Here is a 25,549-nt window from a genome sequence, read left to right as displayed (position 1 = left end):
AGTTAAGATTTATAAGAATCTCAACATATTAGGCACTGATGTTTATTACAAATTTATTAAACAATTGTAATATCAACTCGCCGAAATTTTGCTGACAATTGCTCGTTTTTTTTAATGAGTCCGATATGTTGTAAATTGAATAAGGTCATCCTGCTCTTTTAGAATGGTGCAACCACGTTTCAAGTTTTTATGAAGAGAAACAGTATTAAGAAATCCGGTCTAAAAATAATGTTGCTTAACTCGAAAAGAAAAAAATAGGGATTCCAAAATTCATAATAAAATTTAGATGGATAATTCCTTACTTTATTCATTCATATCAAAGTTTTGCATAATTCGAAAGTGTATTGATTAAATTAAAACAAAGTTACAGATGCGAGGCTCTCTCTCTCTCTCTCTCTCTCTCTCTCTCTCTCTCTCTCTCTCTCTCTCTCTCTCATGGGGTGTATTGTAAATTTTTTTGCATCTTGCTAAATGCATTAATCAACCCCCTAAATGTTACGAAAAAACAAATTGCGAAACTTGTTTTCGTCAACATCTCGAATCGAAAAATCTTGAATTTCGTTATGGTGGGAGAAATCCTCCTTTTCTTCTTAGGGGAAGAAACGCTTCTGTTACCAGCAAGAGAAATACATCTCCAAACCCCCCCCCTCTCTCTCTCTCTCTCTCTCTCTCTCTCTCTCAATTTTTTCTTATTATCTGATATGAGAGAGAGAGAGAGAGAGAGAGAGAGAGAGAGAGAGAGAGAGAGAGAGAGAGAGAGAGAGAGAGAAGGTTACCAAAAAAAAATAGAAAATACTGTTACATTTGTAGTGAACATTTTGGAAAATCTCGAGGCTGAGCAATGGAGGCAGAGGAGATATAAGTAGTTTAGTTCCCAAAACAGGTGAACATAAAGAAACCGAACAAAGCTGGAGAAATGTGTATTATGAAATATGAGTAAAATTTGATTTGGTTTTTCAAATGTCTGTAACACTTCGCATATAAATCATATTAACCTTTGAAAGGAATATTCCAATTGTAGATTTTTCTGTAGTTTTGTATGGGATATCACCATCCGTCTGAACGACTCTATGGGATTTCAATGTTTATCATTGATGATGTAGTTGATTGCTGTGTTTGATCAACTATTGCCATTCACCGATGTATGTACAAACAAACAAACATAAAAATGGATCCATTGTTTTCAATGTGGACTGGCCAAGTGTCATATTAAAACTGTCATTTCAACAGTCTTTTGAAGAAGCAAGATGCATTTATATATGATTTCTCTTTTGTAATTGTTACAAAAAAGTACAAATACCACTTGTTTTTATAAAACCTTACATTGCTATGGTCTGTGCATACTATATATACAGAATTTATTATTCTATACTGTAAAGAAAACATTCAACTAAAAAAAATGGCAAATTTGTACCGGAAATGATTTATTGATACAATTCTCATGAAATTGTTATGTGATGAACCTCCTGTAAAGCAATTATCTTTGTTACTATCCTTTACCATATTAGTTTCATCACTACAATAACTCTGCAATGATTAATGTTTCAGTTATTGAATATACAACAATTCACTCATCCTGACTTCTCTCTCTCTCTCTCTCTCTCTCTCTCTCCTCTCTCTCTCTCTCTCTCTCTCTCTCTCTCTCTCTCTCTCCTGACTCAAGTATGCTGACATAGACTTAGCTTAGTCACACAAACACACTCACTCCCTCAACACAAACATTCGTTAACGGTGATACTAAAACAGACTAAGCTTTGTTTGTTTACCAATGCCACCTTCGGAAACTCTCTGTTGGCCTCTTCGCTAAATCTATTTACATTTGATTTGCGAAGCACAAGAAAAAGAATAGTCCTGATTGTTTCTTGAGAGAGAGAGAGAGAGAGAGAGAGAGAGAGAGAGAGAGAGAGAGAGAGAGAGAGGAGAGAGAGAGAGAGAGAGAGAGATAGTTTTCGTACCATCTGTTTTTGTTTGTGATGAATCCTTACAAAAACTACCACATCTAAACAGAGAGATATCTATATCCGTCTATATACTTGTTTGGTATTCAGACTTGTCTTTGCAGTGATTCACAAATTCGAAATGATTATAATAGAGAATTTTGCCTCTGAAATAATGCATTGAATTTCAAGGCGAATAGAGACAGTCATTGAGTCGCCTATTTTAGTCAAATAAGAGAAGAAGAAAAAGTTTCGGTCGTTTATAAATATGTTCGAAGCAGAACACGAAGGTCTAGTGGTCGTGAGACTACGTTCGATTCATGGATGAAGGAAAGTGGATTCCTTATTTTCTATTCATTATAATTCATCATTGCCTAATTTCAGGGGCCTTTCTATTCATTATTCATTCCTGAAGTGCTGCTGGCAATTATAATTTAGCAGACGTAATTGTTCTGCATCTGTCTCTTAGACATAAAACTGCTTTGTAAATGAAGGATCGCACCCTCCTATGAATCTCTCTCTCTCTCTCTCTCTCTCCTCTCTCTCTCTCTCTCTCTCTCTCTCTCTCTCTCTCTCTCTCTCTCTCTCTCTTAATAAATAGATAAGATAAAGATGGGAAACTATCTATAATATACCAATCAACCATTATGTTTGACAAATTATCGAAGAAAAACTGCCGTGTGAGTTCGGTAAAAATATTCAAAGCTTAAAACATTCCGGTAATCATTATTATCTTAACGAATATTAATTAATTCCTTACGCTAATGATTAATCTCATTCACAAATATTATTCTAATTAGGGAAACAAAGTAGTTTTGTTTTACTCAAAATAATCTCAATCGTTTCTTTAATGGGCGAGCGTCAGTGGGGTGTGTGTGTGTGTGGGGGGGGGGGGGGGGGCGTTTAATGTGAATGTGGGCACTTCATCAACCTCAGCGTTGTTTTGACCATATTGATATGGACGTCATTGCCAACCCCCCTCCCCCCCTTCCCCCAGCATCTACCCAGTCCACATCACAAAGACACCGTTACCATTTCACAGTCGTAGATTACAAAGTATGATAATTTAGGTTGTATTGCTTATTCAAATGTCTTTACGGTTGAAAGTAATGTTACTTAAACAAGATTTAGATAATATAAGACACTAATGAAAACAAATATCTAAATAGAAAAGTAAAGTGGTTTTACCAAATGGTCAAAAGATCAGCTGATTTGTATATCTTAGCAGATATTGTGCTCTCAATTATAGTTTGACTTATGAGTGAAGATGAAGCACGTAGTGAAATATTCAGTCCGAATTTGGAATGTATTCCAAAATGGAGGCAAAGTGCTCGAGCACCAAGCATTTAAGCATTTATCAGAGATAATAAATACATTCGAATGTATGTCAATGTGGATGTTACTAAATTTAAATATAATAGAAATCTTGTTTAATGGTGAACACTTTAGATAGCAGATATGAATTTTAAATCATTTGCATTATGTGAAATTATTCAATATCAATCATTTTTGTTATAGATGCTGCTGATAGAGAGAGAGAGAGAGAGAGATGAGAGAGAGAGACGAAGAGAGAGATGAGAGAGAGAGAGAGAGAGAGGAGAGAGAATTATTGATATCAGCTATAATGAAAGAAAGGAACAATTTGCGGAATAATGATTTAAATCTTGCAGATGAAATGTAAATAATGATGGATTTTCCATTATATTTGAAAATATTAACATATATATTTATGGTTTTTTATTCCTCTCCGCCTAACATTGAATATCAAATGACATTATTTCCCTTAAAGGATATTATCATAATTTTAGGATTTTACATGATAAATACTCAGGCATCATTACTGCAACTATCATATGTTTTTTTTAATATTAATAGATAAGATTATCTACTTTTTTACTTTTTTCAGTAATCGCCTTCTAAGATAGAATTCTTCACATTCAATTATAAAAAGATTAAGATTCAGAAGAAAAAAGAATAAAGTTTGCTCCTTCCTTTAATAGTTTTATTCCTCCTTCCACCGTCTCGAACGACATCAGGAGAACACATTTAAAAGGAGAGAAGGAAAAAAAAGGAAGACGAAAATGTTATTTTTCATAAATCAGATGAAGTTTTGTGGTTGAGTCTATTTTGTGAGTAATTCAGAAATCTTCGTATTATTATTATTATTATTATTATTTATTATTATTATTATTATTTATTATTATTATTATTATTATTATTATTAATATTATTATTATTATTATTATTACTTGCTAAGCTACAACTCTATTTGGAAAAGCAGAATGCTATAAGCCAAAGGGTTCCAATAGGGAAAATAGCTCAGTGAGGAGAGGAAACAAGGAAATTACAAAAAAGTCATTAACATTTAAAATAAAATATTTTAAGAAACGGCAACAACATTACAACAAATCTTTCACATATAAACTATAAAATCTTGAAGAAAAAAAAACTAGAGGAAAAGATATAAGATAGAATTATGTTCCCAAGTGTATCCTCAAGCAAGAGAACTCTACACCAAGACAGTTTAACACCACAGTACAGAGGGCGTATGGCACTGCCCAAAGCTGAGAGAACAATGGTTTGATTTTGGAGTGTCCTTCTTATAGAAGAGCTGCTGACCATAGCTAAAGAGTCTCTCCTACCCTTACCCAAGAGGAAAGTAAGCCACTGAACGATCATATTGCAGTAGTTAACCCCTGAGCAAGAAATTATTATTATTATTATTATTATTATTATTATTATTATTATTATTATTATTATTATTATTAGTATAGTATTATTATTATTATTATTATTATCATTATTTGGATTACTTTTCAGTGTCTATTAAGGATAATTGCACCTCCAACTGACTCGCTAATTACATCCATAAATGATCCACTGAAGTAATAATGAGCCATTTGTGCGAGACCTTCATTAGCTGGTCTTACTTTTCCTAATGAATACTTGGGAATATAATCTGGTAACTTCCATCTGACTTTGATGAAATCGTATAGGAGGATTACGAAGTCAATTTTGTAATAATCAAAGATAAAAATATAAGATTCATTATTGATTTGGTAAATTAACTTTAAACTACATCATTATATTCATTGTTATTACTGATTGTGATAGTAACACCAGCAATCAATATTTTCCCATTTCTTTCCCACATTACTTACCCTCCTAATTGATACAGTTTAAAGGTTTAAAAGTTTACCAGGAAACAAATGCGATCAGCTGATGTCCATATATTCTGGGATGTCCCGAAGTGTCTTGTACTGTGCACACTTTTAGTACAAGCTAAATGCTCAGATATTTCCAAGAAGATTTTGTTCCCTAATGAGCAGTTTCTTCTTATTTCCGCCTCTCTCGCACAGAACGGTTCTGCCGTAAGTAACGAAGTTTTGCTTCTGCTGCACGAGACTGACATTTCATATATCGTTTATTCTACAACTTACAACTTTAATGATATGAGTTTTAGATAAATCCCATTAAATGGAGATTTTTTTTTTTTAAAAGCATTCAAGATTTCAATGAAATGATATCATTTATTCAAATGTTTCTATAGTTCCCTCTTTTATCACGTATTAAAAAACACTTAACATGGATATGAGTAATCAAGGAAATCATCAGTCTCTCTCTCTCTCTCTCTCTCTCTCTCTCTCTCTCTCTCTCTCTCTCTCTCTCTCTCTCTCACTATCGCAATCACGCAAGTCAGAAGGAAAACGAAGGCTTATACAACCGAAAGAAATTTGTGCATAACTCTTCCCAAAGGCCAACAAAAAGCAGCTAAATATGACGATTAATTTCTGTCTCTTCTTTTTACTCGCTGTGAAAGAAGAAGCATCAGCTGTTTTGGGATGTGGAGTCATAGCAGGTAGGCAGACCCCCTCCTCCTACTGTGGGTAGAGGGCCGACCTAGATTGACCACAGATACGCCCCCTTGGGGTCATTTCTTGAAACATTTGGAGCAGGATGGTCCGGAGCTTCTCATCTTAGCTGATTTAAAATTGTTTGCAGTCACCAAATAAACTTTTTGGTTTATTAGAAACCATTTTGTAAGAGGCTCATCTTAACGACCACCGATGACCCAATTGGGCTAATTAGACCTTTTCTTAAATGAAATTCTCAGTAATAAGAAATGACTTATTCAGGAATCTTCTCTTGGTCACTATAAGAGAGGGTCATGAGTCAACCTTCTTTGGTAGTTAATCAAATCCAAAGGGAAATCAGCTCAGTTGCGTTTTCATATAAACATCAAAGAAATAAAGATTTCAGGAGAGATAGAGAGAGAGAGAGAGAGAGAGAGAGAGAGAGAGAGAGAGAGTGAGAGAGAGAGAGATGAGAGAGAGAGAGAGAGAGAGAGAATCAAAGTCATTGGATAGAGGAACATCAAATGTAAGTGCTCATTTTGTGTAGTTAGATCAAACGTCTCTTACTCATGTCATTATCATGATTATCGTTATTCTGTTCTTCCTCTATTTATCAACTAATAATACGACTGTTGTTGTTGTTGTTGTTGTTGTTGTTGTTTTCACATAAACTTCTATGAGTATCTTTACTCACTGGTTTATATTAAAAAAAAAAAAAAAAGCTATGACTAAACATTCTCATTCCTTTGAAATGTCGGAAACCTTCGTCAACATCATAGTTGCTCGTAACTGGATCCCAAAATCCAAAGTTCTGAGAATAAAACCGACATAAACTTTTAAAGAAAAAAAAATAATGGTTTCAAAGTATCTTTTTTTTATGTCATGAATTTCCCGTAATTACTTGTGAAAAGACAAGAACATTTTTGTTGTCATCTCATTAGCAATCGGTCAGGAGGTTTAGAGTTTTATTTTTTGTTTGGAAACCGAGTTCAGAGAGATTTTCTTGATCCAAATTACCGAAGTTATGGAAATGAATACTGATTCTCTCTTTGTAAGAAAATAATATTTTTTTGATGAGGAGAATTAGAAAGATTTTTCTCTCGGCCAAAATTATTTCATTTCGATTTAGAAAGTTGAAAACAATTTTTATCTTCCCTTGAAATGATTTAATTCTGTTTTTTAATATGAAGGGAAGAAACTTAAAATAGGTTTAGTTTTGAAACATCCTCCTATTACACTATGGTGATGAATGGCCTCCCAACACGAGTGCCAGGTCTTACGGCATAAATTCCATGTAATTATCCTTCCTAGCGATCTCCTGTAAATAAGGATGGGAGGGTGTTTGTCGTGTTCCCGACGGCTTCAGATTCTCTCCGACCTCAACAACTCTGTATATCCATGATGCAATGCAATAGACTTACTTGCCTTTCAAATGGGACACCTTTCCGTTTATCTCTCTCTCTCTCTCTCCTCTCTCTCTCTCTCTCTCTCTCTCTCTCTCTCTCTCTCTCTCTCTCTCTCTCTCTCTCTCTTTCTCTCTTGTGCATATATATGCACATTTAATTGTCATTTAGTTACTTATATCATTGAATGATTTCATCCCAAAATATCAGCAGATTTTCTTATCCCAAACAGGTCAAAACCATATGTTTAAAAAATTTAATTTCCGTCCTAAAGAAACAGAGCTTAAATATTTAAAAAATCGTCCCAAATAAAGTCTTGAGACTAGATTAGCGCCATATATAAAGAAAACAGATTTGCCTGCGGAGAGTCACCAAAAGTCTACAAAAGATTAATCTGGGTCCATCAGGCACCCGGTGCAAACAGAATACTCTAATCGCTTACAACTAGTCCTTCCAAGCAGAATAAAAAGCAAAGATTCATAATTTAAGAAAGTCAGTTTAGATATAATGGAATTTTATCAAAACTTTCTTATTATGAATAAGAAATTCGGTTCGTTTTTAATTTCCAAGTCCTTATATGTAGTAGTAGTAGTAGTAGTAGTAGTAGTTGCGTTACTAATATTGTTACGTTTTAGTAAACAGACCTTTGCATTTCAGCTGGAAATGTATTCCTTTGCTGTTAGAGAGGGACAGAACTGGAAAACTCCTCTGACTTGCAACTGGATTTGGTTTTACGGAGAAAAACTATGCAGAAGAAGAAAAAAGTTTTACCAGCAAAGACTGAATCAGTAAAAAAGAACTTTTTGCAATATCTGATCTAAAGCCACAGGGAAAAGTCTTTTATATAAAATATTCCAAAAGCATTTTTATTTTTGGCACTTTGGGGCTATATTTCAAAATAAGAAAATATTACTGCGAGTTATGGGAAAATCCTCGTGAAAATATTTGATTGCTAGAGCTTATTTAAACAATACTGGGACCTGGTACTCAACTTTCCAGAAGAAGGTGAAGCTGAAGGTAGCGACATAACGGCGATGTAAGCTGATAAAGTAAGCACTTGGGAAAAATCCGACTTAGCAAAGAAGCTACAGACGAAAGGATGAGGACTGACGTGACGTCATTTAGCAATGGCGCCCGTTTGTTTACGCCTCGAGTACGAAAAGCAACCACGGATGAGTGTAACTGTTGAACGGCTCCTCAGTTACTCAGCCACCTTTCCATATCGAAGTGTTAACTCTATATGGGGTGTAGATAGCTATGTGGCGTGTTAATACATGCATCCCCTGTTGATATACGATATCCTAGAGGGAAACCTTTAGGGTACTCGCACCAGAAGTTAGAATTCTGTGATAACCTTTAGTTTAATTCTCTGGGAATATCCACTGTAGTTAAATATACCCTAGGAAGCTACTGAAGGAACCTTCCATCAGGACGTCATGGCTATCTCACCCAAAAATAGATTTTTCGCTTCGCTCAAATCCGTTTTATCATTCCGTTGAGGTGTATGTGTGTGGAATATATCTCCAAAACACTTGCTGTTATCAAAATTAGGTTATTCTACATTAGAAAATAATTGTTAGATTTTTGCTTGTTGATAGACACAACTATATGACGTTTATTCCAAGAGACATTGTTCATTGACAAGACTGGGAAATGGATTTCGAATTGATCTGTAATTCATAGCCAGCACTTGAGCTATGATCAATATGCATCATCAGCTCTCCGGGAATTTGCAATGTTTTGCATATGCATGATATCGATGACATTTTATTTAATTCTGTCTTTCTTTATTCATTTGTCTTGATATATTTATTTGATAAAGTAGTTAAAGCAGTTGATTGAAATACGTGCATAAGTTCATCTAAAACTTTTCATGATAGAAGGAGCTGTTAAATATTTCCATTTAACTCAGATATTTCAAAGATAATCTGAAAGGTTAAAATTGTAAAGACTAAACGGGAAATATCCTACAACTAAAATAGAATGTGACATGTTAAAAAAATCCTCTCTTATTCGTACAGAAAGGTTAACAGTAAGCATCCAGACTTTAAAACTATAATCTCTGACTACTAAAGGGTTTTAAATCACACAAGTTTCATGGTTTTGGTTGGCGAGTATCGAAATTCACAATAAATTGAAATAAAAGGAGAATCAGGAAAGGATTGGATGGGATAAGAAACAGAACCAACATGATCTGGTTCAAAGCTTGTTTCCTGGAATGATCCGCATTGGACAAAGCTTTGGATATGTTTCCCTTTTAAAAGAGTCAATCAATATATTATAATGTTTTCATCTTATATATTTTGGTCAAAGGTTTTTTTCTTATTTCAGTTGGTACCACTTTTAACGAAAATATACATTGAACAAAATTAAATTGTATAAAGCTATAAGAATAAGTAACTTCCACTTCATGTTCATTGTAATCTTATTACATGGAGTCGACCAGTTTGAAGGAATAAACATTCACAGGATATTCTTTGAACATCAGATAACTTAGTAATTATAGACAGATGGATATAGGGTACTCATTCCTGCATCTTTCATCCTATTTATCAATAACATTTATTTTATGAATTTCTAAAAGTGCTTCATATGACACCTAAGTTTAATGATAAATATTCTTGCATAAATTCTTTTAACTTCTGCATGTTTCTGTTTTATGCAACACATTTTCGAATTATTAAAAACTTTGATTTGTCTTATCTATTTGAACAAATAAATGAATATTTCATTATCAAAATTATTTTTTATTGATTTCTAAGTTCATGATTCCGATTATTCTCAAAATGATCCTCTTTGAATGAAGCCTTTCATTTCGTTGCATGTTAAGTTCAATTACTGTCCTTACTTTAAAATCTTTATTTCTTTGCCTTTTATAAAATGTTCAACACAGCTTGCACCATTGCCCATCCCGTTGGCCTTCCTTTCCGGATAATCTTTCTGAAAAGGAGTTTATGGTAACTCTCTTTTCCATTGACTTTTTAATAAGAAGTTAGACGAATCAAACGAATTTTGATTAAGAATCATTTTTACTTGAAAGAAAAGTTCAACGATATCTTTATTCATTTTGTTCTAGAGAATATTGGATTTGTTATTACAGGTATTCACCGGCATTACAACATATATCATTACTTTGTAAGCTTAAAACGCACACACATACACACGCATATACTCACGATGATCTCTGTCCTAGAAAAACTTACCAAAACCCAGATTTTCTTAGAGATAAACAAAAAACAAAAAACAGAAAATGCCCAAAGACGAAGCACAAAGATCAAAAGTAACAAAGAATAGGATCAGAATTTCGCCAAATTGGGGACCTTCTTTTTTCAAGTTTATCATCGTTCGTCTTAAGCTTCAAAGCGATTGATGTCTCCTGTCAGAGAATGTGGGAAAACTTCTTTTCTCTCTGATATACAAAATGATGTGACAATTTCTCGGATTGGGGCAATGTATAAAAGGACACTTTCAAAGGCTAAATTTTCTAGTTTTCCTAAAATATTTTTTCCATGTTGAGATTGAGGAAAATCATCAATTCAGGACAAATTTCTGAGATCGCTGTCAATTCACTGAAAAGGAAAAACATCATATAATTGTGTTAGTTAATATCCAAGGAACCTTTTCACACCCACAAAAGCAACTGTAAAAAGCAATTGGTTTTTCCTTCCTAAATTGTCTCATGGGTTCGTCTTTCCTCATGAATTTCATTGACCTTTACTTGAGGGATCGAATTTAAAACGAAGTAATTACTCACATTATATACTCGATGATTTTTGGAGTTAATTGCTGGAAGTCTTTCAAGAGCTTTTTATTTGTTTCCCTTTATAATTTAAACCATATTTCAAAACTAATGATGCCAAACAAATATCGTGATGGTAAGTAGATTCAGAATAACCTCGCCTCTCTCTTTAGAGAGGGATAGGGAAAGGGGGGGAGGCATACATCTCATTACATCTAGTACTTTCTAAAAACAACTATTCCTATTTACTCGTTGCTATATTTCCTGGTTCTATTCTTTCATATTTTTGTTAGAAAAGTGTATCAAAAGATAATAAAGATTCTATTATCGTGAATTATGACCAATAAATACTTTGTTTCATCTTCAAAAAGACTTAAGCAAAATTAATAATTGCTTTAAATGGAATCCAGTTTTATAAATCATATAGTTAATAAGGTGGCCAAGGCACCTGCCACCCGTTGAGAGAGTACCACTAAGAGTTATTGGGACTTTTGACTGGCCAGATCTTACTACATTGGATCCCTCTCTGGTTACGGTTCCTGTTTCTTTTGGTTACCCTAATAGCAACAAATGGTGTCATTTATAGTCCACTGTAGGACAAAGGCCTCATATATGTCAATCCATGGATAGGATTTGGCCAGTTTTCGTCACCTGCGTGGCCAAAGCGGATTGGCGATGGTGAGAGATTTTCGTCGGATCGCACACAAAAGAAGCAAAAGCAAATAGTTATCATGTGGTCAAATCCCTTTGGAAATTCCCAAAAAAATATTATATTGATGATAGCGATAAATTTAAATAACCTCTGAAGATGAATCCATTTTATTGGGGAAATGATGACATTGGAAAAAATCAATGTCGTTCGCAATCTCACTCTTCGTGCAAATAGGATGGACAGAAAATGGATACCTGATGCTTTCTATAGCCACCCTTTCCCAACATAAGAGAGAATATCTGAAATAATTAAAAAATGTTTCCCAAATGCAAAAATTATATCGAAATAAAGGTTACCCAAAAGTCTCTTTGCTTCATTTACGAGTTATTTACGAAATATTGAAAAGAAAGAGAAATGGCTCATTCTCCAATATCAATAAAAGTATGTCGAGATCTAATGGCTTTTACTGCATCATTTGACACTAAAAGTATTTTATATTTATTGACGCGAGAGATAATTTAACTTCAGAGAAAATATAAAAAGGATTTATGCATCAAAGGTTTAGATAATTAGAGAGGGTGAATCATGAATCAAGAAATTCAATATTTGTAGAAGAATATTTGATGTTGATCCATTATGGCCAGTTTGCATTCAAATAATTTATATCTTCAAATGAGGATCTATTTTGATCTCTATCATTATGAATGAATGAAGCATGAAAATATCAGACGAGTAATGATGATTTTCAAGTATCTATCAGAATGTCTACTCAAAAAGACATATATATATTATATATATTCTGAATGTAATGAATAATTATTTTACACAGAGCATCATTTATTTCTAATAAGATGAAAAGTGATGTGATCTGGTAATATGGCAGATTTTTCATTCCATTCATGAGCAAGAATCTTAGATATTAGTCTGATCATAAGAGATTGTAGTTATAGGAGAAGATGCATGAACTTACATAGAAACAACATAACACAAGGTAACAATATACCCGCTCCCCCACGAAAAAAATATAGTAATTACTATAAATGAAACATGCGTCCTTTCTTATATCCTATTTGCTAAAACATACGTAGACCATCTCCCGGACAACTGTAGTCGTAAAAGATCAGTCAGTCGGCCACGATAATCCTTCCATAATGAATATAGAAATGTGGATTTGACCTTTGATTTTAGAAGGAAAATTTGATTAGATTATCTTTAAGTTTAGTTTGCTTAAATCATTTATGTTTTATTTTTTTTTAAATTATTTGTTTAGATATTTATACAAACTAAAGGTTTCAAAGCGAAAAAGCTTTTTGTGATTATGAATTGGCATTTTGAAATTACGTCGTATCAAAGCCCAATAGTAGATAAATTGGAAGACTTGAACAAAACATTTCCCTTTGAGTTGGTTTAGAAGAAAACACTGACAAGGAGAGAAGGAGATTAAGGATAAACTTATTTGTTCTTTTGATTGCTTCTTTTTACGATTCTTGGAAAGCATTTTTATTTGTAGGGGCTCAACGAACCTCGTAAAATAAGACGGATTATGATAATATTTCTTTTTTTTTTTCGCATTTATCTGAATTGCATCGGTGAAGAAATTCTTATTGGACTTATTTTCATAGGATCCTTTTGATTTTGAGCTTATCTGTACTATTGTTCATTGTTTATACAATAGCTTATTCCCTGTCATACTCTAACCAATTGTTTTTACCCGTCTTGTAATTGATATGAGAATGAAAAAAAAAAAGTTATTCTTTGCTGATAAACTGAAAACTTTCCCTCGAGTGATAGAACAATATTTCTTAAAGGTTGATATTTGTCTTTCATAAAAACTCTCTTTCTCGCCTCGAAGAAAACGCCTATCTAGAAATAAGCTTTCGAAGAAGATCGTCGCCCCCCCCCTCTCTCTCTCTCTCTCTCTCTCTCTCTCTCTCTCTCTCTCTCTCTCTCTCTCTCTCTCTCTCTCTCTCTCTCTCTTAGTGTGTGTGTGAGATTGTGTGTGTATTTTTGTCCTTGTTCTGAAGCAAGAAGAAACATTTTATAATGACCAAAGGTGCGAACAGAATGCAACCAGGGGACACAATTGAAAACCACCCCCAACTAAATAAAAGAAATTTTTTTCAACTAGTCGAAGCTCAACAAAGGACAGCTAAGACGAAGACAATTAATTTCTCTGTCTCCTCTGTTGCTTTTTCTTTGGGGGGGAAAGAAACAGATACTTTTGAATGGGAATTCAAGGAAGGGGCGTGACCTGTTCAGCCACGCCCAACGTTTCAGCTGCCGTTGGGGAGTCTCTTCTTCAAACGTTTCGGATAAGATAGAAACATTTAACCGTTTTAAAAATTATGCTGACTATTGATAGAACCTTGAAGTCATTAACGTCTTCTGTTTTATTTGGAAAAAAACGGTTGTAATATTTTTGAGTTTAACAATCCTCGGAATCACACCAAAAATTTATGCTTGATCCAGAAAAGATTTATTCAGTATCTTAAAATTTGTTGAGGCAGATAAAACTCCTTGGATTATCATAAATATTTTTCGGTCTTCTTGCGCGCGCGCACACACACAAAAACAAACAAACAAATACACCAAGTTGAAAGAAAATAGCTTTTGTTCTGATGCCAATTATAATAAAATAGAAATAGAAGGATATTGTAGAATTCCGTACACATACACAATACAACTTCCAGTCTTAATCCAAATACAGTTTTATACAGACATCTTTAAATGATTCAAAATGGGAAAATCTATATGATTTAACGCATATTTTGTGTATGTTGTTATCGATGAAAACACGAGAGAAAGACTCCTCAGAAAAACCTTCTACTTTATTCAGGTGATGATATTCCCTTCATCAATTCTTAAAGAAACCTTGATAATAATAGCAAATTATTTGTTCTAGCCTATAGTATTGTATCACTACTAATGGTTGGGATACCGTCGTTGCTCGTGCAATCTACTCTTACTTATAAAATGTTGCGTCTCAGACGACGGAGAAATGGTCTGCTGCCGTCCTTCTCTGTCAAATGACATATTTCGTGTTCATTCCAAAAATAAACTCCATTCCCGTTACTTTAAAATATCGTAGTTGGTTTTCTAGAATCATTTCTAATCAAAGAAAAATATTTTCTTAAGAAACAACTATCACGTGGAATCGTTACTATTGCTGGGGTGCATTTCATATTTCATTAAGAATGCTTCCAAATGTGTGTAGACACAGTTCTCACTCCTTGTGTCTCAAAGATTGGTTAGTGATGATGATGTTCCGGAGGAAAAGAAAATCAGTTTAGAAATGAAATGAGAGAGAGAGAGAGAGAGAGGAGAGAGAGAGAGAGAGAGAGAGAGAGAGAGAGAGAGAGAGAGAGAGAGATAGTAAGTTTTGTCAATATTTGCTGTCGACAATGGCCAGCATTATGCCAACTCAGGGATGACTTGCCTCCCTCGGTAATGAACTTGGATAATTTTATGCAACATACTAACCCGCCATAATGTCTAATATAGGTGACACAAAAACGATCTCCATAAACGAACGTCTTAAGGAAAATCGAGGTATGTATGTACCATCTCTTGCTTACACAGTCAACCGAATATAAGAAATCCCTATAATTGTAGTTGAATTGAGCTCTTATAATTTGTAGTTATTGAATATGTATCATCTTTTGCTTTCTTCATTATAACTATTCATTCATAAATTATGGTGATATGTGTAATCATTATTCAATCATGAAATGCTGCTGAGATTTGGCATTTAACAGACGTATGTATTTCGCATTTGGTCCTTTGACCTTATGATAATTAAACAGAAATAGTTCGGAAAAAGGATTACACCCTCCAAGTAGTAAAGAATCTCTCTCTCTCTCTCTCTCTCTCTCTCTCTCTCTCTCTCTCTCTCTCTCTCTCAAATAGGTATTAATGAGGCTTATGATAAGCGTTTTAAGCGAATACCTTTGACAAAAAACCTCCGTGTTTTTATATCTCTTTCAACAATATTGAGAGATAAAACATTCCTGTAAATATTATTTAATTAAAGCCAATGTCAGATAATGACTGTTGCTATTAACAAACATTATCCTAATTGGGCAAAATAATGTGTTTATATATTTTCAAAAGATACTCTCAATCATGGACCTTGCAATGAAGCTTGAATGTTTTGAAATATGAAAGGTCAATTTCTCAACTTCTATTTAGTCTCGTGAATGAAATAGATTCTATCACATTTTACATTTAATTGGTAAAATTAGTACCAATTGCACGAGAAAAGGAGAGAGAGAGAGAGAGAGAGAGAGAGAGAGAGAGAGAGAGAGAGAGAGAGAGATATATCATCTGTTGGTGCTAAGTAATAATTAGATATAAAATGTCTCCCCGGGTGAGAACTTCATAGTCGACTAACTTCTCTTTGCATAATTATCAAAGGTTTTTTTCAAACTTTAAATATGGAAATTTGATTCTTACACTAAAAGCTCAACAAGTTTCCTGTCACAGGTCCATATACGAGTTTTTAACTCTTACGGAAAATCCATTAAACATTTTGGGAGGATGTTTTCAGTCCGTAAGTGAATAGGTGTAATTCTGTTTAGTTGAATGCTGGCATCATTTTAATCCATTTTTTATTTTATTTTTTACTTTTTACTTTGATGGCTGCTTCTCCGGTCCCATACAGCAGGGGAACCCCTCTCTATAGCACCTCCCCTGTCGTTTCACCTTGTTCGTTCAGAGTATTTAACGTTTCATATCGCGTATTGTTCATTTACTGTTAAATCGTCACTGTTGTATGACTGTTGAAATAAGAAAGTCTTCAGTTTCCTCTTGAAAGCTATAATGTCTTCAATTATTCGAATGTTTCATGGGAGCTTATTACATAGTCTCCGGGCCACATATTTAAAGCCCCTAGAGCATAAATTAGACATAAATCCAGGTTCCAATAGTTTGAAGCCATCTGTAATTATTCTCGTGTCGACACGATTTGTTGGCTGCACAATATGTAGCAATTCTCTTAAGTATTTTGGACTCCCTTTTCTGATATCTTAGTGAGTTATTTTAAATTCAATTCTCGCTTTAATCGGCAGCCAGTGAAAATCGATTTGTATTGGGGTGATCCTTTCTCTAGGTGGGACACCTTTTATCAGTCTTGCTCCTCTGTTTAATATGTTTTGTAATTTTCTAAGTTGCACTTTTTGGTAAATTGTAGAAGATAGAGTTGCAGTAGTCAATCCTGGTAATAACACAGTTTATCATAAGTTTCTTTACAGAATTTTCCTCAAGGTACATTTTTATAATCGCATTATTTCTTAGATGATAATCAGCAGTTTTTATTACATTATTTATTTGTTAAATATATTATTATTCTATCTTAGTATAATTTCATTCGTTTACTTGGGGATAATCTCTCTCTCTCTCTCTCTCTCTCTCTCTCTCTCTCTCTCTCTCTCTCTCTCTCTATGAAAACGAAAAGTACTGAATTTTCTTCTCTAAATTCCGTCGAGTCAAAGAGAATCTGAAGAAAAAGTTGCTCTTATGACACTCGCCTAAAGAGAGCAGAGCTTCTCTTCTGTTTCTCTTTACTGCAATTGCTGTGTTTGAAGAGGAAATTCATGTAAATCAAGCGAAGAAAAGGTATTATATGCCTGGATGAAAAACGCGTAGGCATTTTTATTATATCTTAATTAGATATTATCGTGAGACAAAAATTTGGAATACTAGGTTTACTCAATATTCATTATATTCAGAAGACTTGTTCAGGATCTAAAGTAAATTTCAGATAAATTAATTCTCGGTGTAGATTAATTTGACTAAATCTAGCCTGAAAACCTTCCACTCTTTAAACAGAGATAATTGTGAGACTAACATCACCGTCATTAATTAGTCTCTGTGATATTCTCATGAGATTGGCGTCTTCACTTTACGAGAACATAATATCTCCTGAAATATGTTTAGCAGTTATGAGTAAATACTTTAAAACATTTGTCATGTAAATACTCAAGTGGATGTTGCATTAGGAATAAGAACTATTTAATCTCTCTCTCTCTCTCTCTCTCTCTCTCTCTCTCTCTCTCTCTCTCTCTCTCTCTGTGGTTTCTTGAGAAGGATTGACGTCAGTGTTGATGTAAGGGAAGAAGTTAAAAGGCAGGAGGAGGAAGAGACGAAGTCAGTGCTTGACTGACCTAAAGAAAAAAAATGCTTATCGCTCTCTCCTTTCTTTGCATCGGTTTTACATTTATGTTTTTATAGACAAAAGTTTTTATTCGAAGGAAATCATCATCTACTGAATTTAGTTTAGTTCAAAGGTGTTTGGCTAATCTTTAATGTACTTAGCAGCACTACATTGTTTTCACACGAAAAGTCCTAAACTGTTTCTTCCATCTCTTTTTCTTCTTTCCCCAACGAGATTTAAGAGTTAGAAATCAAGTTCTATAGATTCCCGATTAGCAATACGCTGCAAATAATGTTTATCGAATTACTAAGATATCAATCCCCTTCGGAGTCTGATGTTGTTTCATCTTTGTCTGCATCTTTTCCCACTTTTATGTGGAGTCGATGTTTCTGGCCATAGGTCTCCATCTACCTCTGTCCTAAACTTCATCACTGGTTTTTAAAGAGAAGAAGATCAATATGATTATCTATTGAAACCTTTTAAATAATCTTAATCTTCTAAAATCACCTAATCCTGACACACTAACTACCTATACATCCTTGAACACACACACACAGACAAGTAAACTATCGAAACGGTCTTAAATAAAAAGAGGGTATTGCAACGTTCAGCACAAAAGCCTTCATCGGAAGTCATATCCAAAATCTATCCCTTTTTGATACATTTGGAAATATGGTGAATATGCAATTGTTATTTCTCATCTCCTCTTTCCCTTTGTAATGGACAACCTTTAATCTTTGGCACAGTGTAAAATCCGGACGTCGGATGCCGTCCGGGAGAATAGAAAAACGCTTGTATCATCGGGAAAGACGCGAAAATACACCTCTTTTTTGTGACTGGTAATGTTCACTGATACTTTCTGTTATTTTCTGAATAAATGTTCGAAAAATATTGGTTTATTTTCATGTTATTGAGAATATCACTTAGTACATAGTGTAATGTTGACGTCCGATTGAGATTATTCTCAATAAAATGAAAATAAATCAATATTTTTCGAACATTTATTCAGGAAATAACAGAAAGTATCAGTGAAAATTACCAGTGTCAAAAAAGTGGTGTATTATGGCGCATTTACCGGTGATACAAGGGTTTTCTATTCTCCCGGACGGCATCCGACGTCCGACGTCCGACGTCCGGATCTTACACTGTGCCTTAATCTTTAAGATCCCATTTTCTCAGTTTATCCAGTTCGTCTCCTTTTAAAATAAAGAAGGGTTGGTTTGGAATTTTCATTGAAAAAAGGTGAAAAAGAAAAGAGCCCTGGACAAAAGAGTTTTCGCTGCTTGATATGTTATTATATCTCTTCAACATCAGAGGTTCAGAGTTACGTTGAAATACGAAATTATAATTAAATTACCATTAATGCTCAGTTATTTCATATCTAAAACATAGATTATTCCTCTCCAGACACTGGTCAGTTTTTGTCAGACAGACACGCCAGTACACAGCTGTTTCTGCTCTACCAGATCTTCCTACCTATTAGCGATTTATTTCCACTAATCCATGATAAGATCCAATTAGGATTAAGGATTGCATAGGATTCGAGAAAAGGATAATCCACACAGTGGAGATATTGTTCATCTGGTGAAGATGATTGTGTCTGGGAAGTGATGCAAGATATGCATGATACAATCAGGATAACATAATGAAAGATATATTGAATATGAACACAAATTCAATACCAATTCCCATCAAGATGTAGTTACTTGGCTAAGAAAACAATTTGATTATGCATAAGAAATACCTATTGATTGAGGAATATGCACGCAATAAATTTTAAGAAGACTTACTTTTGAATTAATGCCACTAATGTTTCATTTATCAAACGAAGATCCGTTATCCTTAGTGTGTGGATCGGAAAATTGTCTCTAAGACAAAAAGAGGAGGCAGTGTTTGAGAGAACAGAGATGAAAGGTAGATTATGTGAATACCACTGCTTGGAAGATTGGAAAATGGAATAAGATGAATGTCAGGCATAGTAAAGATCACAGAGATGATAAGAGTGTCATGTCTAAGAATTTGTGGGCACATGTTGATTAAGGATGGTGGGGAGGGAGTGAGGGGCTTGGGAGGAACCTGTTTAGAGGGAGAAGATCGAGAGGGAGCCAGAGAATCAGATGGCGAGATAAGGTGAAGGATGATATGGAGAGAAAAGGTTTGGGGAAAGAGGATGCCTTTGTTAGAAGGCATTGGAGACGGAGCATCAGGCAACCAACCCCCTAATGTAGGGATAACGGTGGAAAAGAAGAATAAGTCTGCTAACATCCTTTGAAGTATACTCTGTTCGCAAGCACTACCAAATTGAGTATAAACGATTTCAATTTCATATCACTAAACACCGCTGAATATCTATCTAAGTCAACAATATCGATAATCTGAATTCGTAATGGCAAAAATCTTCTTGGACCAAGTTTTCAAATGATTGTTTTAAACAATCCCATTGTGTTCATTGCATCGTTTAAAGAAAGGACACAATCATAGAAAAGGGAATGGGTGAGCTCCTCTAAATGATGATGAGAACTTAATTATTGGGGATGAAAAATAAAGGATATATTTTGAAATCTTTTGAAATATGAATTAAAACATAATACGATGAAAACATACTGTAGTAATCCCGATGGTTTTAAAAATCTAACCGTGGCCCTTTGCGTCAATAGGCGTAGGAGGAGATGATGATGATAATGATGATGATGATGATGATGATATATATATATATATATATATATATATATAGTTGATAAAACGAAAAGCATGATGAAAGAAAATTATTCTATGCAAACAGAATTCTGTAATAAAACTAAGAGCTGAGGTTAAAATACTGATGCTATTAGCCGAAATCATGTTATTCTATGGCTATATGGATGTTGAATCGGTACCTCTTTTCACCAGGTATATGATAAGTCCTCTACTGGCGGGGCCCCGAAATTTATCTGTCAGATCTTAATTACTTCCCTCCCAGTTAGGGGATAAGAAAGTAAGTCATTGCCTTCCTTTAACTAACATATAATTATATATAATAAATCTCTTGTGGATCCCAGTCTTTTTTTAAGAAAAGAGTTTACGAGTTAATGAAAAAAATAATTGATTATCTAACTTTCATAATTTCTAATTTTGATATCCAGTAATAAAAAATATTGTATTGACGTCATTATAAAGGACAAGTTTTTTGTTGTTTCATTTAACCCTGGATAGGTACGGTGGGTCGTTTGCGACCCCGAGCGTCAAAAAAAAACAGGTTTTTCTCACGTGACTCACCCCTGTGACTGAATTTGTGGGTGATCGACCTGCAGGAGGTGTCTCCCCTACACGCTCTAGTAGTGTCCAGATGTGCATTGCTGTAGCTGTACTCCTTCCCCGATTTCTGAGACGCATCGGGGTCGTTCGCGTCCGAGTTTACCCTTCTGAGGTAGTTTGCATAATTATCAAAGTTATTACGTATTATGAAATTGTCGTAGAATGGTGCAACTTGTATAGGTTATCAGTTGTGGAAAGTCTTGGTGGATTGTTTGGCTACCATGTGCATGTTTTTTTTTTTAGTTAAAATGTCGTTCATCACCACGAGGACCATTTTACCGCGAGTGCCCCATTTTCATTTTTTTTCATTTTTTTGCCAAGTCATTTTTCCGTAAGATATTGCCAAATAGTGTCGTAAAACTTTTGCTTGTTTAGTGTTGGAAAGTGTGTCTAGATGATCTGGCTACCCATGCATGACTTTGTTTTTGTCAGATACGACGTAGTTATTGGTATATTGGGTATTTAACTGCGGTTACCAATTTCTGTTTTTTTTTCAATATTTGTAAAAATTACTACGTAGTAAGGAATTGCCGTATATTATTCATTTTTTTTCTCATGTTTATGTGTTAGAAAGTGTGCCTTGATGGTTGGGCTAACACGTGCATGTCTTTTTTTTTATCTGAGATGTCGTATATTAGAATGTCGGGCATTTTACCGCGAGTGTCCCTTTTTAATTTTTTTTCATTTTTTTGCCAAGTCATTTTTCCGTAAGATATTGCGAAATAGTGTCGTAAAACTTTTGCTTTTTTAATGTTGGAAAGTGTGTCTAGATGATCTGGCTACCCATGCCTGATTTTGTTTTTGTCAGATACGACGTAGTTATTGGTATATTGGGTATTTAACTGCGGTTGCCAATTTCTGTTTTTTTTTTCAATATTTGTAAAAATTTACTACGTAGTAAGGAATTGCCGTATATTATTGATTTTTTTTTCATGTTTATGTGTTAGAAAGTGTGCCTTGATGGTTGGGCTAACACGTGCATGTCTTTTTTTTTTATCTGAGATGCCGTATATTAGAATGTTGGGCATTTTTCCGCGAGTGCCCCTTTTTATTTGTTTTGCATTTTTTTGCTTAGTCATGTTACCGTAAGGAATTGGCAAGTAGTGTCGCAAAACTTATATTTTTATAGTGTTGGAAAGTGTTTCTAGATGATCTGGCTACCCATGCCTATTTTTTTTTTAGCCAGATATGGCGTATATATAAGTATGTGTTCGATTTTCCTGTGATTGCCATTTTTTCGTTTTTTCCCATTTCTTTCAAAATTACTACGTACTAAGGAACTATCACAGAGTAATATTTCATTTATATGTTTATTTGTCGGAAAATATGCCTCGATGGTTTGCCTAGCACGTGGCTGAAATTTTTTTTTTTCTGAAATGCCGTATATTAGAATGGCCATTTTTCCACGAGTGCCCCTTTTTATTTGTTTTGCATTTTTTTGCTTAGTCATGTTACCGTAAGGAATTGGCAAGTAGTGTCGCAAAACTTATATTTTTATAGTGTTGGAAAGTGTTTTTAGATGATCTGGCTACCCATGCCTATCTTTTTTTTAGCCAGATATGGCGTATATATAGGTATGTGTTCGATTTTCCGGTGATTGCCATTTTTTCGTTTTTTCCCAATTCTTTCAAAATTACTACGTACTAAGGAACTATCACAGAGTAATGATTCCTCTAGATGTTTATTTGTCGGAAAATTTTGTTTACTTTTTTTTTGATTGAATATCATCAAATTTTTTTAGCTAAAATATTGTTTTACATTTTTTTTTTCGATTTTATTTCCCTTCAAAAAAAATCTTTTGGGTCAGAATTTTAATTTTATAAACGTAAAATAATCGACAATTATCCAGCAACCCACCATACAATTTTTATGCATATCCAATAATAATTAGATTAGTAAATAACACCTTGAAATTGACATACCCTTCCTACATTTCAAGTGGCAGATTAGGGAGTCTGAGTCAGTGTGGTTGGCGGCCATTTTGTGGACATATCCGAAGCGTAAGCTGCCCTATCTATATATATTCTTGTTCCCTATAGAATTTGTGATATTTTGGTATATTTTTACCTGCATAAATATCATATTATATATTAAATATATGTATTTTTTTACGAAATTTCCAAGTACTCAAAAAATTACCTTTAGATATGGCCCCTGATATAAATGTAATTTACAAAATAATGAAGATTTTTTTACATATTTCTATTTTAGGATAACATATGTTTATTCCCTAAAAAAATTAGCCACTTCCTATTTCATTTGGGTACCCAAAAAAATTCATGAAATTTGGACAATTTTTTTTGGCCAAAAAAAGTTACCCTTTTTTTCTCATTTCAGATCTTCACCTCCATGGGTCTGACTTCATCCAAAATACATCAAGATGTGTCCTAAACATTCAAGAATCAATTCCTAAAAGGATTTGTGTATATATGTATAAACTTTTTTTTTATGAATTTTTATGTCAGGTCTTTTTTTTTTCTACTTAATTTTTTAAAATATTTATAATAAATAGTTTTTCTGCAGATGAGTAGTATTTATCTTTACAGTTGTTTTAAGCATTCATTGAAGTTTTTTTTGGCAAAAGAAAAAAGGAGGTTACTGCAAAAACTGATTTTTCAAGAATTTTTTTTGGCGTCGGGGTCGTTCGCGTCCGAGTATACCCTTAAAGGGGTGTCCGAGGACCGTACCTATCCAGGGTTAAAGCAGAAAAAGCAATTCCAGGACACCTGATTGTATTGTATTGTATTATATTGTATCAACCACTTTGATAAGGGGTTGATACAATACTGTTGTACACTAGTCTTCTTTAATAGATCGTAATTTTATATTGCCAAAAGGAATTTAGTGATGTCATCCAAAAGCCATAATGACCAACTTTAAAATCCGTAAAAGTCTTCTGTGTTTGAAATGCATATGACAGTTTAAGGTTAGTTGTGGATATTTGATCATTTTATGACATTCTGAAAATAGCCATCTTTAAAATCAGACAGCAAAGTTATTGATGATATTCCCTTTACGGTTCTTGAACAAATCTTCATTAATATTTACATTATGCTGACGGGAGATGTTTGAGGCCTTATGTAATGTTAATTTATTTTCCATTTCTGTACAAAAAAGAATGTTTTTGAGTCAGCTGTGGTCTCGTTATCAAACAGAATGATCATAATTGGTGGAAGACTCTCTGTCCATATTTTGATATATATGCACTATAAAAACTATTAGCTTTTGAATCTAAAAAGCATAGAAGCTATACTTTGTAAAAGGATGATTTCACCGTTCATTTGCAAACTATTAATTGGATGGACGCAATGATTCACTTATCAGGGATTAAAGAAATTGAAGGATATTTCTTGAAATCTTTGGAATAGAAAAAAAATCCAATTAAAAAATTAACACAATACAAACATAAAAATCACGATGTTTGTTCTTTTTTAGAAATTCATATGTATCAGTTAGATTAAAGAGGATTTTTTTATAGAACTAAAAGCCTGATAAAGGAAAATGATCCTAACAGAATAAAGTTCTGTACTAAATCTAAAATGCATTGTTAAAATAGTGATGAGATTAGCTGAGATCGTGTTATTCTATGGTCCCTGGAGGTTGAATTGGTGCCTCTTTTGACCGGGCAGGAAATGAGTACTTTATGTTTGGAGCCCCGAAATTTATTTGTAAGATTTTAACGTCCTTCCTCCCAGTCAGGCACTCGGAAAGTAATCGCCTGCCTTTAATTAACATATAAATATATCTAATAAAACTTACTCTAGATCCACACGCCCCCCCCCCCCCCCTTTTTTTTACGAAAAAGGTTGAGTTGATGAAAAAATAATTAACTTCCTAACTTTAATATATCTTATGATGTCCAGTAAGAACATTGTATTGATGTCATTAGAATTTCCTAACTTTCTTTATTTTCAATGATATCCAGTAATAAAAAGGTTGTAGAGTCTTCATTATAAAGGACAAACTTTCTGTCATTTCATTTAAACAGGAAAAATCAAATTCAAGACTCCTGATTTTTAAGTGTTTGATGCAATATTGTTGGTCAGTAGTTTCTTTTAATAGATCGTAATTTGATATGATAGTGTGTGAAGGAATTTACGAAAGTTCCTCTTCAGGGGCCACTGATTCCTCACACTCCTGATCAAGGAAGACTGTGATCAGGATCTAAGAGCAGATGAACAAAAGACCTTCCTTTGTTGTGTATCAGGTGACCAACAAGACAGTGTTCAATATCAGTCCAAATTTAACCTTTGCCCCACACTATTATTCGTCTATAACCTTTGCTGGTGATTTTTCTTTTTGATTGAAAGTACCTTCACTTAAACACATTAGGTTAGACACTTATCAAGGAGGGTAATAGAAGAGATGATTATTGTAAAAGAATATTTAGCTTCTGCCACTTCTATTATAGTTCACATTTGCTTAATAAGTTCGAAACTGAAATAGATTAAATAGAAAACCAAATCAAGATATTAAAACAACTTCATAATCATAGTAAACAAAGAAATAAAAAAGTAAA

This window comes from Palaemon carinicauda, chromosome 6 (genome assembly GCF_036898095.1).
Source record: "Palaemon carinicauda isolate YSFRI2023 chromosome 6, ASM3689809v2, whole genome shotgun sequence".
Classification (NCBI taxonomy): Eukaryota; Metazoa; Arthropoda; class Malacostraca; order Decapoda; family Palaemonidae; genus Palaemon; species Palaemon carinicauda.
Note: the sequence above shows the minus strand (reverse complement) of the source record.